This window comes from Echinops telfairi, unplaced genomic scaffold (assembly GCF_000313985.2).
Source record: "Echinops telfairi isolate 266 unplaced genomic scaffold, ASM31398v2 ScPeMD7_9;HRSCAF=40, whole genome shotgun sequence".
NCBI classification, from domain to species: Eukaryota; Metazoa; Chordata; class Mammalia; order Afrosoricida; family Tenrecidae; genus Echinops; species Echinops telfairi.
This window is the reverse complement of record NW_022103906.1, coordinates 14,683,003-14,698,916: the sequence shown is the minus strand read 5'-3', so window position 1 is coordinate 14,698,916 and position 15,914 is coordinate 14,683,003. Positions and strand designations below refer to the sequence as shown.

At 43.7% G+C, this 15,914-nt stretch overlaps 1 protein-coding gene and 1 non-coding gene across 2 annotated transcripts in view; one reads left to right on the top strand and one right to left on the bottom strand.

Moving 5' to 3' along the window:
• The window catches only part of MSRA (methionine sulfoxide reductase A), a 569,740-nt gene that overhangs the window by 12,874 nt on the left and 540,952 nt on the right, over positions 1-15,914 (top strand). The window lies entirely within an intron of this gene.
• LOC115868363 lies at positions 8,282-8,417 on the bottom strand. The gene has a single exon (XR_004045539.1). It is a non-coding gene; the product is annotated as a small nucleolar RNA SNORA20 (small nucleolar RNA).

The window sequence follows — 15,914 nt, the reverse complement described above, 5'->3', positions numbered from 1 at the left end:
CACACACACACACACACACACACACACACACACACACACACTCTTCTTTAGCCTTGTGTCCATACTAAAAAGCTCCGTATGTGGAAGAAAGGGGATTATTATTTTCTGGTGGAGTTAGGAGCTGTTTGCTGCTGTGGCTTTCGGGAAATCCATACCCAATTTAAAGAATAGATGTACAGATATGTCAGCATTCCAGGTGCAAGATATGTGCTAAGGGGCTTCAATTGGTAGGGTGGTGGGATTTAAGCCTTAACTATTTTGGATAATAAAAAGCTGGCAATTATTTTTCCAGAATTTTCTGTATGCATTTCCTTTATTATGTGTAGGATGATTGATAAAGTTGATAAAAAATTTTAAATGCCATCTCTCTGTTGTTTGCTCTTTATGGTTTGGGGTAATAATTTCTTTTGTAAGAACCAATACCAGACTAGTCCCAAGGAGTTGGGGATTAAAGATGTCCCACATGTCCCCCTCTTCCAAGATGCTCCTCCGCTCCACTTTCCTCCACTCCTCCCGAGTTTATTTCCCCATGTCCCTGGGTCCAGCGATTTGCGAAATGCATGACATTTTGAGGAAAGGTCTCACAGGGTGGTGGGTGTTGTTAAGTTCAAAATCTTAGGGTCAGGCAGAGGCAAGCCAAATGCAGAGTCCAGAACCAGAAGCCAAAAATGTCCAAAAGCCACACCAGGTCTTCTTGCTTCTATCAAAGCTCAGTCAGGAAAATGGAGGTGAGGCTTTCCAGGTGAGGCGATGCGTGTAAAAGATATGGTGGTACCATTGTGTATCCAAGAACAACCAAGGCTGTGGTCTGGAACCCCCGTACTGCAGTGGGGTCTTAGGGTGCCATCAAGGAGACACAAAGAGTGTGGTGGCGTCCTTCACCCAGTCCTAAAGGGGAGTCTTAGAGATGCCCTCCAGGGTGAAAGGCTGTAGCTCCGCCCACACCCTCCACCAAGATCAGGTCTGCATCCCACCCATTCCTGTCCATCAGTGTAGGAGAAGGCCCTTCAGGTGTAAAGTCTGGACCCATAATGTGTCCCATACGGAACCATGGCTAGAAGGGCCACACGTTAGTAGACCATAGCTTATGGTCATTTAAAACTAATTATGAAGAAACCGAGACTCTGACATTGGGTTCTAGCTTCTCTTCTCACCATGTCGCCCAGTCTCTGCTCAGATGGCACCTCTTGGCTTCAGGGTCTTTATCGTTAAATCTTAGATTTTATTGGTGTTTACTCAAAGTTTGATCTGTGAGCTTTGAATAATTTTTATCCTCTTCCCTTGAGTTCTGAAGTCACCATGCTCAAAGCCAAGAGAACATTCTTCAGCACCTTTCTACATATTCATAAAATCATACACAAACATGCTATTTATTTTTGGTGTTTCATAAAAAATGGATCAGAAAAATTGTCCTCCTTTTGCTTTCCTTATAGTACATCACAGAAACACTTCCAAGCAACTGATCAATCTTGAATGTGTTCCTTTTTAATGGCTGTGTGCTATTCCATGGTGCATATGTACTACGTTTTTGTTGAAGCAAACTCAGGGAGTTTGGATCCCAATGGAAAATGGGGAGAGTGTAGCTTCTGTGCTGATACAGATTCAGGGCATGTGGTGATGGGCATGAAAATAAGACGCTCAGATAGATAGATGCCTGCACCTTACCCCGCCTTACGACCATTGAACGCTCCAGTACGTTTGGAGATTGATTTCTAAATATAGCTCAACAGTCAGGTTTAGTTATGGTATTATTTGTTCCGGTTCTTAAGAATCATTTGCATATGGAGTCATGATCTAGTTATGTCTGATGGACCGGACTACAAAGTGTTAACATCTTTACTATAAACCAGGGTTTGGCCTGTAGGGAAAATTTGGCCTACTGGGTCACTTTCTCTATGTGTGTGTGTTTTTTAAATTACAGTATGCTTTTTTATTTTGAGATAATTATAGATTCACATAGAGTTGTAAGAAATTATGACAGAGATCTGGTGCACCCATTACCCAGTTTCCCCCTTATATTTAAATTCATATCCCTTATGAGTTAATTTTGTTTAAGATGTGAGGTTTATATTGAAGTTTGCTTTTTTCCCCCCCACCTGTGACTAACAAGCACATGACGGTGATTAGCTATTAAGGAAATAAAAACAAAAACCACAACCAGATATCACTACATATCTATCAGAATGTCTAAAAAATAGTGTCAATAAGCAATGTGGTACAGACGTACAATGGAATATTATTTAGTCCTAAGGAGAGATGAATTTCTGATCTAGGTTACATTATGCATTGTTAGAAGAGTCCTTGGTGGTGCTGTCAGGTGAACAAGGTTGGTGGTTCAAACCTAGCAGCCACTCCTCAGGAGGAAGATGAGCCAGCCTATTTGCTCCTGTAGGAATTCATTGTCTTAGAAACCCTATGTAGGGTCACCGTGAGTTTGAATTGGTTGGATGGCCGTGGGTGTAAATGGCGATCATATTATTGTGCTTCTTCCCCCACTGAATTGCTTGTACACCTTTGTCAAAAATCAGTTGAATCTGTTGGTGTGGATCTTTCTCTGGGTTTTTCATTCTTTAAGGAGCCCTGGTGGTGTCGTGGCTACTACATGTAGGGCTGCGATCCACATGGCCAGCAGTTTAAAACCACCAGCAGCAATGTGGAAGAAAAACCAGGCTTTCTATTCTAAGCAGTTACTGGCTCAGAAACCCACAGGGGGTCCCTATGAGTCAATATTGACTCGATGGCAGTGAGTTTGAGTTTTTATTCTTTTACCTTGACCTGCCCACCTATCCCTTTGCCAATACCACTATCTTGACTACTGTCGTTACATAGTTTCATGTAGTTGTATACAATAAAAAGCTCACTGCCATTGAGTCAATGATGACTCATAGTGACCCCCTGTGGGCTTCTGAGACTATAACTGTTTACAGGAGTAGAAAACCCAGCCTTTCTCCCATAGAGTTACTGGTGGATTTGAACTGGAGACCATAAGGATCACAGACCAATGTATAACCACTACACCACCAGGGCTTCTAAGTAGTTAATATAGTAATACTGAGTAGAGTGATTCTTCCTATTGTATTCTTTGTTTGTAAACATTGTTTTAACTATGGTCTTGACATTTTTATGAGCGTGCCTTTCCTATAAGTTTCAGAATAAACTCATCTATGTCTTTAAAAATCGTGCTGGAAATTTTGATAGAAATTGCCTTAAACTTATAGATCAATTTAAGGAGAATTAACAATTTTACAGTGTGTCTTCTCATTTATTTAGGTGTTTTCTCACTAGAATTATATATATTTTTAGTGTATAGTTTTGTACACGTTTGTTAGGTTCATATACCTAAATATTTTGTTTTCTCTGGTGTGATTGTAAAGGGCGTGGTGTTTGTGATTTCTGTTTCCACATGTTCATGTTCATTGCAGTCTACAGAAATAGGATTTGGTTTTGTAGATTCATCAGGCCTTGCTGAACTTCCCCTTTTTGAGTTGTAGGAGTTTGTTTGTTTTTCCTAATTCACTGACATTTACTCCCCCCCCACCCCGCTAGACAGCAGGTTGTCCGTCAATAGAGTTGTGTTTCTTCCTTTCTAGTATGCACACCTTGTATTTCCTTTGCCCTCTTTATTGCCGTGTCTGGGACATCCAGTACTATGGTAGATTAGAGTGAGCGAGTAGACCTCCTTGCCTTGTTCCTGATAATAGAAGGAAAGTATTCAGTCTTTTACTATTCAGTATAATGTTACCTATAGGTAGCATTTGGTAAAAGCAGGTGTTTTCATTGAGTTGAGGTAGTCCTCACTGGCTGAGAGTTTTTAACCAGGAATGAGTGTTTTCACCTGTTTGAAAGTAAAGTTTTATTGGGACACAAAAACAAAACCCAAACTCACTGTCATTGAGTGGATGCCAGATGCTGACTCATCGCGACCCTACAGGACCAGGTAGAACTGTCCCTGTGGGGTTCCAAGACTGGAACTCTTTATGGGAGTAGAAAGCCCTCTTTCTCCGTATTGGGGTACAGGGATACTTATTTGTTGATTACTTATCGATGGCTACTTTCATACTAATTGAGTAGTTGTGAAGTCGTGTGACCCTTGAAACGTAAAATCTTTTCTGTTAGACTTTTTCTAGATGAGATTTCCTGACTCAGATGTTTCATGAAGATCATTGTTTTGTTTATTTTTGTCCTTCCTCAGAGTTCTTCCTATCTTCTGTTATCATAAAATGGTTGCAAACTCTTAATCTCTCCACATGCACACTTCACCTGACTTAGGACTTCAGTCATTGACTGGTGCCAGCTTCAAAAGAAATCGTGGATGGAGGAGGATCTCCCTGCTTCCTACTCTAAACGGTCTGCATTCCTCTCAGCGGTAGCAATTTGGATACAGTCATTCTGATGACTCCTGTTGCTCCTTCCCTTGACTGTCAGGCCAAACATACTGCTTGCACTGCACTTACTTCATGACCTGGACCTTCACTTCCTGCCCTGATTCTCTTTTACTAGAGAGTATACACTGCTGTGTTTCACGATGTTTCCATGATGGAGAGATCAATGCCTTTGGGGTCTTTAAAGGGTCCCGTGGAATGTTGCATCCTAAGCTTTATGGCTTTTTTCACTGCAGTTACATATTATGTTTTGTTTTTACAAGGGAGTTGTACAGCTCTTAGCTTTGGCAAGTTTGTTGTTCTGGCTGGAAATTAGGATCTGGGGACCTGTGGCCCAATCCCTTAAGTTATGAGTAGGTGAATACTGTGTGCTCCGTTGGTTACTGAAAAGTAGATTCTGTGCTTATTGGTCATTAATGGACAGTCATGGTATAGTCTGCATCACTACGTAAACATTTTGTTCTAATTTGCTCTCTTCTTGCCACAATAGGTATTGTGAAGATGCAAATATATAAATAAGTCCTCACAAACTTACAATGTATAGAGAAAACATAAACATTTTTTCTTACTTTTATTGGGGACTCTTACATAAAAATGTTTTTTTTAAAAAACAATACTCTCTTTTCCTCCCTTTGCCACGTCCTTACCCAGTTGCCCCCTTCTCCATCAGTGATGTCTTTCTTCATTACTCATCAACCCAGCTGACTCCTCACCATTGACTTTGTATACAGCTCACCTGGCATACCACCATATTCTTTTACAACATCCTGTGTTGCTGTCTTCCTATTGTTTAACTTTATAATAGATATTTAACTTTCATGTATGCATATTTTTTTCTTGATAATGACATTATAAGTTTTGGGAAGGCTTATTTACATATTTGTATCTCCACAGTGCCTATGCTTATTCATGTTACACAATAATTATTAAAAGAAGAAACGAATACTTTTATTTTATGCTCTGTGTGATAGTATGTTTGGAAATTGTCTGTTCAAGAAAATCCTCTTAGGAAGGTATAGTTCAATACATATTAATATTAATGAATCTCAATAAATGGATGCTAAGTTTTAACTTACCTTCCAGCACAAACTATCCATCTTTAGAACTTTGATTATGGCTACTCGTGTGAGGCCAGTGGTGGATTTTCCGCGGGTTATTAGAGGAGAGCTGAGTGAGCTCTCAGTGTCTACATTCTGATTTGCATCTAATATTTATGGGGGAGAAGCCGCTCTACAAATATGTAAAAATATCGGTAAGTGGGGGAGTAGCTCCTAGTGTGACAGAAGAAACTCTCTTGAGAAGATCTGCGGTTATCTGCTGCTTCCCCAAGGTTGTGTTTGCATAAAAAGACATTGTTTTATGTTCCAGAAGCAAGAGATGCTTTTATGATTTAACAAGTTCCACAAAGAACTGTGTAAGGTTATCAGAACCAGTCTCACCACTCCAGAGATCACATCGCAATATTAAAGGCTGGATTTATTGAGGTTGCTGCGTTCTTTTAGTATCATTCATATTTTCCTCCCGAGGGTACCACTTTCCTCCCTTGACTTAATACAAAGATATGGAAACTCATTTGTGCTGCTGTGTATGATGCTGGGAAATGAATGCCTGTTTATTATCTTTCTCGGCAGGACCTTTCATGACCATAGGTAGGTGTTTGCTCCCTCAGTAAAATTAGGCAGCATTCAGAAATGTTCTCTCCAGTGAGGAACAAGTTGGCTTGGTAGAAAGCTGAGGCCCTTCATGGTTGGAAAATCTGAGCCTGCACTTTACTTCAAATGCTTACCAGCTGCATGGCCTTGAACAGGCTTACTTGTTTTCTCATTTGTCAACAAACACACAAGTACACAGTGACACCTGCCTCACATGAGTGTTTCTGGGAAGAGAGGAGATGCTGAAGGAGCCTGCTCCTGGTAAATGCACAGAACATTTGATTTGCAGCGAGATGTGTCTGATGGGGAGTGTAGGGCACCACTTACGAGTGGGTCATTGCCTCCCATTCTGTACATGTGGCTGTGGGGGTATCAGAACCCATGGGAGAAAACAAAACCATGGGCCCATCAATGACCTGAACAATGTTTCCTACCCTGGACCAGCCTTCCTGTTGCAAAATTTGGCCGGGGAATCCTCCTCTTGGTGGGCAGGGACGTCTATTATTTGTTAAACCATGCGCCACTCGCCTCTTCTGGAAAGGGTCTCTCCAGTGACCTTTGGTGGATGGCAGGGTGTGTGCACTTCCCCAGGTCCCCTTCTCCTCTGCTTCCCAGAAGACGGCATCCTTCTGATTGGCCCACTCTAGTCTCTCACAGGCTTGGCTGACAGAAGAAGTCAAGAGGAAGCTGGGTGAATCTCTGTTGCCCTTCCAAACAGTGCTGGCTGCAGTCGTTGGTACCCAGTTAGAAGTGTGTCTCAGGTGTGGCAAGTATGGCACGCACCCTGGACATCACTTGAAGTGGACGCCCCTGGCAGTTTCTGGGAGCCATCCCATTTTCCATCGCCAGGGTGCGAGAGCCTTCAGCAAGTTTAGACTAAAATTTTAGTCTCGGGAGCCCTTTTCTGACCCCAGAGCTTCCTTCTTCCACCCAGCCCACGCTCCTCTCTCCCCTGTTCCCAGTCCCCAGGGCGATCGCCACACCCCAGCACCTTGCAGGTAAGGTCAGGCCTCTCAACCACCCACCTACTAGTCAGACACTCTGTTTCCTTGTAAAGTTTCTAGACATTAGGGACTATGTTCTGCTAATGTGACCTATTAAAATGGGAGAAAAGTTACTTGAAGTAGGAGAAGGACCAAGGTGATGGGGAGAGAAGCAGGGTTCGAGCTCAGGACCCACCTCCCCTCCCCTCCCCATTGGAAGGGGCACCTTGGTTGTGTACTGATTATACAACCTGCAAAACACAAAGCTGGTGGTTCAAAACCCCCAGCCGCTTGGTGGGAGAGACAGCTCCTGGACAGTCAGCCTCAGAAATCCACAGGGGCGGCTCTACTCCGTCCTACAGGCTCGCTGTGCAACAGAATCGGCTCTGTGGCTGTGAGTTGGTTTTGGCTTTCTTTTTTTCCCATGAAAATATAGCATTGGGGCCCTGAGGCAGAATTTTGGTTGTAGGGTTGGGTTACTTACCAAGCACAGTGATGCTAACTACTGAAGATGGGTGTCAGGTATTCGGACAGGGACGCGGTTCACACAGGGCCATATTTGCCATGGCTCAGCCCCTGTCTAGAGTGCTTTCCAGCGTTGTTTTCTATTCAGTGACTTCCTCCACGTTGTCTCCACACAGCCTGACAATACATGTGGCATTAGAAGAGAGAGAGGGGCCCAGGGTGGAGTGCTATAGAAGAGCTGAGCTCTGTGTGTGTAAGTTTGTGGATTCTTTTTTAAAAATTTGAATCATTTTATTGGGGACTCATACAACTCTATCGCAATCCATCCATCCATCCATTGTGTCCAGCACATTTGTACATTTGTTGCCCTCATCATTCTCAAAACATTTGCTTTCTGCTTGAGCTCTTGGATTGTATGGATTCTTATCTTACTCCTTTGCTATTTGTCTTCTTTTGTTTTAAAATATCTGATTCTTGTCCTGGTCAATTGGTACGTTAGAAGAACTGCCAACCTACTTGCCTACCTTGCTTCTCTGATTTTTTTTTATTTTTAGATTTCTTACAATTTTGTTAATGGATTTCTGACAGTCTTATTTGGACACTATCAGTGCTTCATGGGCTCGTCCTCATGGAAGCTTCTTATTTTCCTTTTGGGAATGAACAGGTATTGTCATTGGTCTCATTCGCCCATCTCCAAAGCCCAACTAACTACCACGCAGTTGAAGCTGACTCACAGTCACCGTATAGGACAGGGCAGAAAGGCCCCTGTAGGTTTCTGAGATTGTAACTGTTTTTGCCCCAATGTCCAGACCAAGCAGAAGAGAGAAAATGATTATTTTCGTTTCAATTTGCAATGGTCTCATATTTTTATCCCATATCCCATGCGTATAACTGCTCATATCACGGACAGACACCAGCAGCAAGTCAATGGGAAAGAAACTGTAACTCTTGAGGGAAGTAGAGAGCCTCATCTTTCTCCCACTCCATCGGCAGCTATGTGTTGTTAATCCTTACCATTGTTGCTTTTAGGGGCTGCCCAGTCAGTGTTGGCTCACAGCAATCCCCGTGCACAACAGGACGAAACACCCATCATCCTCTGGGTCTCTGTTCTGTTTGAGCTCTTTCTGGCAGCCACCACATCGATCCATTTCATTGAGGACCTTCTTCCTTTTTGCTGCCCCTGAACTTGAACAAGCATAGTGTCCTTTTCCAGAGTCTAGTATCTCTTGATAACATGTCCAAAGTATGTGGGACAGCGTTTCACTATCTTGGATTCTAAGCAGCATTCAGCTTTAAATCAATACTGCAAAATTGATAAGGAGTCCTGGTGGTATAGTGGCTTATTCATAGGGCTACTGACTGCAAGGTCAGCAGTTCAAACCTACTAGCTACTCTGTCGGGGGAGATGAAGCTTTCTGCTTCTGTGAAGATTTCCAGCCTTGGAAATCCAAAGGGGCAGTTCTACTCTGCCCTTCAGGATTGCCATCGTCAGAGTTGACTTGGTGGCCATGGGTGGGCATAATTTATATGTGTCAAGACATATCTCAGGTCATTGTAGGCACTGTTGTTTCTAAACTTTCACTTCTTTGCTTAATTCTTTGGAACGTTTCAGGTGGATGCCCAACCAGTTTCTATCAAGCACAGGTAGCATAAATATTTAAACACACAGTATTCATATCTGTCATCTCTATGTTTAATCTAGAACACAAAGGTGATATGGGAACACATAATTACTGGGTCCCAATAGGTATATGATAGCTTAAAAAAAAAAAGAGAAGTGAGTACAAAGACGATATCTTAGTTTTGCAACTTGCAACTTCCTGTTCTTGTTCCCCCCTCTTCTCCGGAAGTCCTCCCCCTTTCTTCTTTAACCCCCTCCTTCTCTATTTTCCCCTCCATTCCCTCTTTCTCTGCTCAGGCAGTTTGATATTGAGTGTAATTTACCATGTTGGAGATGATTGGAAGCAGAAATATGAAAGTCTGAATGTTTGAATAATTTCCTCAGGCATATATTTCGTACAAGCACTGTATCATGTGTGACAGAGAGGAGGGTGGATGCTGTAGGCCCACCTGGGACTTGTCTGCCTGGCACCTTTGCCTAGGAACTGCTTCAGCACCCTTCACAGAGAGTCAGTTGTGACTCTCTCCCTGGGCACTGCTGATTATAGCGGGGGTAGCAGCTACCTCTCTCCAGGGTAGGTCTCCCTCTCGGGACTTCTGTGCATCTTCTCTAAAGGTGGCAGCTATTAGCTGTAAGCTGGCAGCACCTATATATTTGGCCTACAGGAGCAGGCCTAATTTCAGAAGGAGAAGTTGAGATTTCATGCAAGAGGTAGAAATGAGGGTCTGCACTCAAGCCCCTCACTCTGATTCTGAGCTCTAACTGCATTCCTGCCCTTCCTTACAGTTCAAGCAAACAAACACAAATGTTTTAGGATGAATTAAGTGAAAGTTTATAGAGCAGATTCTCAGTTTTGCATTCAACAATTCATACACATCTTCTTTCAATGGATGCATTGCACTCCATGTACTATAACTGGGTTGCCTATTTCCATGCCTCCTCCTTTCCTAACCCTCTGTACATTGTCTTTGGGTAAATGCTACCCTTTTGATCTGACCTGGTTGGTTATTTTATCACAAAGATAGATTCAGTTCCACACCTGAAGGACGACTAAGGGCCATAGTCTTAGGGGTCCCACTTGTCTGTTTTCCAACCAGTAAGCCTGGTCTCTTTTTATGGTTTTGAGTTTTGATCAAACCCCTCCCCCTTCACCCCTCCCCTCCCCCGCCCCCACTTTATCCAGGGCCTTCTACTATGATCCTTTTTTAGAGCAGTGGACAGTGATAGCTGGGCAGCATCTGGTTTTTCTGGTCTCAAGGTTGTGGAGATTGATGCTTGTGGGTTCCATTAGAACATTTTATTGTCTAACATGCCCTTGACTTCCTTGAACAGAAAGAGAGTTATCTCTCTCTCTCTATCTTTCCTTTAAGCCAGTTCAACTTGGATTTTTTTTTTCCTTGTGCCAAACTAAGAGAGGTATCACTTTACTCCTAAGCCTGGAGTTTCCTGACAAGGAATTTTTAATGGAAAATAAGTGAGCATAGGCATAGTTGTGGACATTTGTATATACATATTTCTACAAGCTGCATTTAAATACATACACAGGGGATTTCAAAAAATTCATGGAAAATTTCCATGAACTTTTAATTCTAATTTTTCCCACAAACTTTTTGAAGTTCCTGCATAAGGCACATAACGGGCATAGTTACGCAACTTCCTAGACATAACCAAACTCCTAATGATTTGGAGTTTGAAGGCTCAGCTGACAGCTGGGTGGATTGGCATAACATAGTTTGTAAAGATAATGTTCTACATCCTAGTTTGGTGAGTAGTACCAGGCTCCTTAAAGGTTTGTGAGTGACTAAGATACACTATAGTCTCCTTTTGCCTAGAGTGAAGCAAACCGAAGACTCAAGAGAGCAAGTATCGTCCTCTAACCTTAGTCTAGTATCGTCCTCTAACCTTAGAACTAGATGGTGCCTGGCTACCACTACCAATAGCTCTGACCAGGAACACTATAACAGGGCCCACTCAGAATGGGATTGAAGCATAAAACAGGACACAGACTCATAAAAAAGGCCAGACTCCTGAATGGATAGAGATTACAGAGACCCTCAATATTATTCCAGTAAGACAGCCTTTTAGCCTGGAACTGAAGCCACTCTCAAAGGCTACCTTCCAATCAAATAATAAATTGGTCTATAACATAAACAACAACACCTGGAAGAAATACGCATTTTAGAGTGATCGGAGATACAAGACCGAATGGAAGCATTTGCCCAGAAGCAAGAAGAAAAGACGAGAAGGAGCAGGGGAACAGGATGGTGACAATGAGCAGGTGTGGTGAAACGGGTAGCTCCCAATGTCACAAAGCAATTTGTGTATGAGTTGTTGATTGGGACATGAATTTCCTCTGTGAAGTTTCACCTAAAACTCACTGCTATCAAGTTGATACTGGCTCATAGTGACTCTGTAGGACAGGGTAGAATTGCCCTTGTGAGTTTCCAAGACTAACTGTTTGCAGGAGTTGAAAGTTTCATCTTTCTCGCATGGAGTGGCTGGTGGTATTGAACTGCTCACCTTTAGTATGGCAGCCCAATATGCAACCACTCTAACATGTAAACCGCTGGGGCTCCTAAAGCTTCACCTAAAGGACAGTAAAATGTTGGGGGCCGGGGGAGAAAGAAAGAAAAGGGAAACAAGTGGGAGTCATCCGTTTTAAACCCGTGTTCTCTCACTAGACTTTCAAAAGAGTCCCATGTGGAAGGCCAGACTAGAGGGCTAGATTTTTATTTTGTCCCAGTTTGTATGACGGTGTATATGGAGCCAGCAGGGGAGTCCCGGCAAGTTCCACAGATGACATGCCTGTGGGGCTGCAGATTTGCTTTTCCATCGTCCCTTCCACAGATCTTGAGCATTTCCTTTCAGACGCTCAATTCCTACATAGTTCGCTTGCAATAACCAGCTAGGAGCCGCCGCAGCCTGTAATCCAGTACCAGGCGTTCATTGCACTTTGTTTTGGTAGGAAGTTAAATTAGCAGCATCAGTTACTGCATTCTTTACTAGAATAGTTAACACTTACACTTGTGAGTATGCGAACATCTAGTATAAACTAATAGCTGTGTTCATAGCCTGGGAGCAGTGTGCTGGACCAGGCACTGGGCTGCTAACCACAAGGTCGACCACTCCATGGGAGAAAGATGAGACTTTCCACTCCTGTAAAGAGTTACAGTCTGGGAAGCCCAGTAGGGGCAGTTCTACCCTGTCCTATGGGGTAGCTATGAGCCAGAATTATCCCAATGCCAGTGAGTTGGTTTGAATTTGTTGTTAAACTCAGCTAATGATTACGCATGGCTCTGTAAAACCTTGACACCCACGCCCTTTGTTTTTCTTCCTTTAAGGAAACCTTTTTGTTGACGAAGGACTCCTGTTGGTTACAAATCTAACCGTGGCCATCAATTAGAGCCTGCTAGTTGCTCTGTGGAAGAATGATGAGGTTGTCTACACCTGTAAACATTTACAGCCTTAGAAACACAAAGAGGGAAGTTCTACTCTGCCCTTTAGGGTGACTGTGTTAGTCTGGGTTGAGTAGAGAAATAAATTCCTAGACACTCATATGCGTGTAAAAGAGAACTTTATATCAAAGAGTAATTGTATAGTAAGAAAACATCCCAGCCCAGTCCATAAGTCCGGTACTAGTCCATATGTCCCATACCAGTCCATAAATTCCTCTTCAGACACACAACATATGCAATGACGCTGAATGCAGGAAGATCACAGACTAGTGGGTGGGAAGTCTTGTGGATTCAGTGGTAGTGGAAGCATCTTAGCACTGGTGTGGGTCTCCACATGGCTCCTCCAGTTCCAGGGCTCTGGCTCCATCAGCATAGCTCCATGTGTCTTGTCAACGGGAATGTCTCGCAGGGAGAGAGAATGTGCATCCCATCTCCAGGGAGGAAGAAAGGAGTTCCCAGAATCCTCAGGAGAAGGCCATGCCCACACAGAGGCATTATTGGCTATGACCTGATTGAAAGGCTAGACTCCACCCCTTCACAAGTTGACAGGAGAGTATGTAACTGTCACAGTGACTGAATAGTAATGGACTGATTGCATTGAGTTTCAGCTTTTTGTGTTTCCTTGTCTTCCATATTTGGTTCTTCGAAAGCTAAACACATAAAGTTAGGTCTTTTCAACAAATAAGCCACTTGTCTCCTATTTCCAGGGTGGTTCTGATTCATCAGAGTGAAGGTGAGAAGCCACTGTAGTCCCTGTAGGGAGCACTGAAGACGAAGCCATCAGTTCTGAGCTTTGCTACTAACTTCCTGTGCAACTTGGTACACTTTACTTAGCCTCTGTGGCCATCCACTCACTTAGCTCTAAAAAGGGGCTGAAAGCAAAATTCCTGGAGGTTCTCTGTCCATTCTGACTTGCAGTGATTTTAAGTGCGTTCTTCGTATTGTGCTTAGCACGTTCTGGATTCCCTTCAGAATGAGTGTCCTTTCCTCAGAAGCGATTAGTTCCAGCTCTAAGCCTTGTCTTTCTTGCAGGTTCTCACTTGCCCCACACCCCACCCCACTCCTCCCTTTTCTTTCTTTTTTCATCCCTTGAGGAAAAGGCAGAGAAAGTGGAGGAAAATGAACGCATGCAACATCACGGTTGGCAACATAGCTATGACTCCTCCTGATAGTCTCTTTCTAAATTGGGAGGCTGTTACTTTGGCAACTATGAATCCATATCTGCCTACTAACGAACTTTATCCTTTCTTAATATTATTTCATTTTGATGGATGGCTTCTTACAGATTACAAAGAAAATCTGGTTTTCCTCCTGAAATGTCTTTAAAGGGACTAATCCTTTTTTTTTTTAACTCTCCAACTGAATATTGAAATGTTCAATTGAACCCAATCTTGTAGGGAGTTTAGAAGTGATTTCCTTCATCGACTCAAAGTGCTTTCCACATGGAATACTTGTGAAATTTGTCCTTGGCACACTGTTGGCTCCATGCAGTTTGCAGGTCTGTGTCTTCAATGTGAAATTTGTCTATAGCAATCAGTTTCAAAGAGCAATTTGAATTGCAATGTGGTGAAATGACATTGCTGCATATGAATCTTCCATCCACAGGCTTCATAACTTTGTAACCCAGTGACTGGATGGGAACACACAAATAAGTTATATCTGAGGATGGGCCAAGTTTGCCATTCCACTGAGCAGAAGAGAGCCTTTTCAGAAGCAGGAACAGGAAGAATCCCAGAACTGTCAAGAAAGAAGAGCCAAGAGTGGAATGCATGTGAGACGCCTGTCTAAAGTAGTGGAGGCAGCAGAGGCTGCAGCTCTGAGACAGAAGACCCCCAGACAGAGCAGAGGAGCTGTGGGCAGCCAGTGAGGCAAAGCAGTGGGTGGACTTCCTGGAGCATAGGACTACATGCCCGAGAGGCCATGGACCAGTGTGACATGATGGACACTACGGCTAAGAAGAGGGCTGTGGACCAAAAGACTGTATCCTTTTAAGTTTGAACCAGTTAGAGGAGCCCTGGTGGCAGAGCGGCTACTGACTGGGCTGCGACCTGAAAAGTCAACAGTTTGAAACCACCAGCCTCTCCTTGGCTTCTAATCCCATGAAGAGTCACCATCTCAGAAACTTCTAGGGGCAGTTCTACCCTGCCCTACAGAGTCACTATGAGTTGGCATAGACTCGAGAGCAGTAAAGTTTTTTGTTCGTTTGCTTAGCTTCCTTAGTAAACCCCCATGATAGCGAGCCCTGTCTGCAAGCTCTGTGTGACCACTGCAAAGAATTATCAAACCCAGCAAAGAAGCAGAGTGCCATGGAGGGATGGTTGGTGTCAAAACTGGATAGAGAAGGGTGGAGGGTAGAGTCATCTCTGGCCTTTGCCTGGTGGCAAGGGGCATTGGGCTGGTGTGGACTTGGATCCTTTTTCCTACTGAAGCCAAAAGAGGTCCTATGGACCCACCTCGTTTCCTTGGGAGCTGCTATGGGCAGGTCTTCCCTGCTGACCTGTAAAGCATAGTCCCTTCTGTCGGGTAGAGTGGGAAGTGAGCAGATGGAAAACAGGCCTGTTGAGTTAGTTGCAGGGGAAATGCATGGGCAAGATGTCACACCCGGACTGAGGCAGCATGGGGCTGTATGCCAGTCAGTCCAGTAGGAGATGGCAGGTTGAGTCAGGGTTGCCCACTAGCTTCAGTCTGAAGCCAGCCTAGAGCAATGCCAGTCATGGCTTGATTAGGAGACAAGGCAGGAGAGATGGGACAAAGGGCAGCCCCTCTGCTTAGACAAGGTGTACCTTTGAAACAGTTGACCCCCTCCTCAGTCTGGATGTGGCACTTGCTATTTGTGACTGGTGACTTGGTGGGAGTGAACTTTTAAAAACATTTGGCCCTTGACTTAGATCTCAATTCCCGATCATGGAAGTCCAAAGCTAGGGTATCTGTAAATCCCCATGTGTGAGGGTGCATGATTATGTTCCCATGGCTCCCTCTGCCCCTAGGTTCCTGCATCCACAGATTCTATCTCTTTCTACAATAAACTGACCCATTTAACATTTTCTACCCAAACTCCATTCACAGCCCATTTGAGAAGTCCTTAGTCTTGACTGAAAATTAGGGTCCAGTGAAGGGGAGGAGTCACACTCTTCTCCCAAGCACTTTTATCCACCCCTTCAACCAGAGGGTTCTCCTTGGCCCTGGACAACATGCAGGTCAAAGTCTTACACTTCTCAGGTTCGACTCTCCTTTCTACCTGGTGCCCCACCCTCTTCCTACCTCTTTTCTTGTGTGTAAATCTTTTCTCACTCAAAACAGACCTCGCATTTCATTTTGGTATGGATTCTAGCTACCAGTAATACCCACGCTATGAG